The 2,500-nt window shown below is 58.2% G+C and overlaps 1 non-coding gene across 1 annotated transcript in view; it reads left to right on the forward strand.

Moving 5' to 3' along the window:
- The first annotated feature begins 1,788 nt into the window (after nt 1-1,788).
- LOC124742910 overlaps nt 1,789-2,500 on the forward strand; it is a 1,909-nt gene continuing 1,197 nt past the window's right edge. The window contains exon 1 of the ribosomal RNA XR_007010277.1: nt 1,789-2,500. This exon is cut by the window's right edge and continues 1,197 nt beyond it. This is a non-coding gene — a ribosomal RNA (small subunit ribosomal RNA).

The following is a 2,500-nucleotide window of genomic DNA, read 5'->3' on the forward strand; positions in this document are numbered from 1 at the left end:
CTCGTTCAATTAGTGTAGTGTTGCCCACCCGCAACCCTCGCAATATAGTTCGCTACTCGCACTGCCCGCTCCCCTGTGTATCGCTTCATGTTAAACACCTTGCAAGTCTTGCTGACTTTCCACATGCTCCTGCTGTACACTGTAATGTGGATGGCAGCAGGACGTACATGCCGCCCCCCCCCCCCCCCACCCCTCCCCACGTCCCCACGTCCCCACCTTGCCCCCTGCCTTCGCAAGCTGGTTGGTGACAAGTTTGCATGTTCAATGCCCTTCGCATGCGACGTACGCAGGCTACGTTGTGGTGCGGCCTGTGTCAACTGTCCGCTGATGTCGTACGCGTGAACCACAATCTGTACTGCACATTCGTCCTTATGTACTGAATGATACATCGTGGCACATGTGTGACCGTACAACGACTGCGCCCAAAAACGGCGGACCATACAGTGCAAATATTGTGCACGCAGCTACGTGTCGTCTCCCTATGAGAGCTGGATTGCAGTGTGGTACGCCATAGAGACGTGTGGGAGGAACGGACGCCGTGGATGGCGATCAGCATGAGCTGTGTGTTGATGTATTCGGACCTAGTCGTCTCTCCTCAAACACCGTGATAGCATGGTGCACCGCGTTCCATATCTGCGACATGCTACAGAGGCCGGTTGACAGTCGTTCGAGCAATGGACATCGCATACGTACGGGGGCCACCTTCCACGTATTGTCTAGGCGTGCACATTTTGTTGCGTGTATGTGGGCAGACGTAGTGTGGCGTGACACCTGACACAGGCATGCAATAATCGTTGAAGTTGCTAATGGCGATGGACGCCTACGTTTTCTGGTGAAGTTACGCAAATGAAGAAATGGTAACCCGTTGTGGTGCGGTTGTTCTCGCTAGGGGTGAATCGGTGATGGCGACGATAGGTTGAGGTACTAACCGGTTGTTCCAGCGATACCCACCATGCCGATGAAACTGAACGGCATCTGGGTGTGAAGCGATACGCGGTGGTGGCTGGGTGGGACCGTCCCCGGCCGGTGAGGGGGCGCCTCCCGGCGTGCTGGCCGCGCGGTGCGTGGGCGCACGCGCTACAGCCGGCTGGTGGGGGCGGCCAGTGGCAGGCGCGCCGGCCGACGGACGCGGCAGGCGTCGCAGCTGCGCGCCGGCGCACCCTGCGCGCGGCGCCGTGCGGCCAAAGTAGGTCCTCGCGGGCCCGGTGCGAAGCGCGGTGGACATCTTCAGTGTGCTGGTCCGATTGAGGACTGTGTGCGTTGAGGATGCGCCGCCGCCCGGCGCTCGGCGCCGCGACGCCGTCTGCTGCTCGGTCGCCCCAGCGGTTCTCGCTGGTGGTTTGTATCGCAGCTGTGCGGATGTGTTGGCGCGTGCGCTGTGCTGGGAGAGTTCGCTTCGGCACCCAAGTGGGGCTTTTGTCCTTCTGTGGCGCTGGCGTTGGAGCTGCCGGTCACCGTAGGTGGCGCGTGTTGTCTCCCGCCGGCAATGCCACGACAGCACGCTCCCGGGCCTCTGTCGGCAGCGGCAAGCTCAGTTGGGAGCACGGGTGGTCGCACCGAAAGCGTCTACTCGCCTAACTCCGGGCGATTGCGCCTCTCTCGAACCCGACCAAGTACTTGGGACGGCGCTGCGCGCCGCCGGGACCTGAGAGGGTTTCGAGGTGTATTGTGCAGGGGAGCTCAGCCTCCTCCTGTTTGCAGAATGATTGAGCGGCACGCTTGCGTGTTCGCGCGGGCCCCCGGGACACACTCCCGGGCGGCCGGCTGCTCAGCTCTAGTTGGCGCAGCTCCCTGGTTGATCCTGCCAGTAGTCATATGCTTGTCTCAAAGATTAAGCCATGCATGTCTCAGTACAAGCCGCATTAAGGTGAAACCGCGAATGGCTCATTAAATCAGTTATGGTTCCTTAGATCGTACCCACGTTACTTGGATAACTGTGGTAATTCTAGAGCTAATACATGCAAACAGAGTCCCGACCAGAGATGGAAGGGACGCTTTTATTAGATCAAAACCAATCGGTCGGCTCGTCCGGTCCGTTTGCCTTGGTGACTCTGAATAACTTTGGGCTGATCGCACGGTCCTCGTACCGGCGACGCATCTTTCAAATGTCTGCCTTATCAACTGTCGATGGTAGGTTCTGCGCCTACCATGGTTGTAACGGGTAACGGGGAATCAGGGTTCGATTCCGGAGAGGGAGCCTGAGAAACGGCTACCACATCCAAGGAAGGCAGCAGGCGCGCAAATTACCCACTCCCGGCACGGGGAGGTAGTGACGAAAAATAACGATACGGGACTCATCCGAGGCCCCGTAATCGGAATGAGTACACTTTAAATCCTTTAACGAGTATCTATTGGAGGGCAAGTCTGGTGCCAGCAGCCGCGGTAATTCCAGCTCCAATAGCGTATATTAAAGTTGTTGCGGTTAAAAAGCTCGTAGTTGGATTTGTGTCCCACGCTGTTGGTTCACCGCCCGTCGGTGTTTAACTGGCATGTATCGTGG

This window comes from Schistocerca piceifrons, unplaced genomic scaffold (genome assembly GCF_021461385.2).
Source record: "Schistocerca piceifrons isolate TAMUIC-IGC-003096 unplaced genomic scaffold, iqSchPice1.1 HiC_scaffold_236, whole genome shotgun sequence".
Classification (NCBI taxonomy): Eukaryota; Metazoa; Arthropoda; class Insecta; order Orthoptera; family Acrididae; genus Schistocerca; species Schistocerca piceifrons.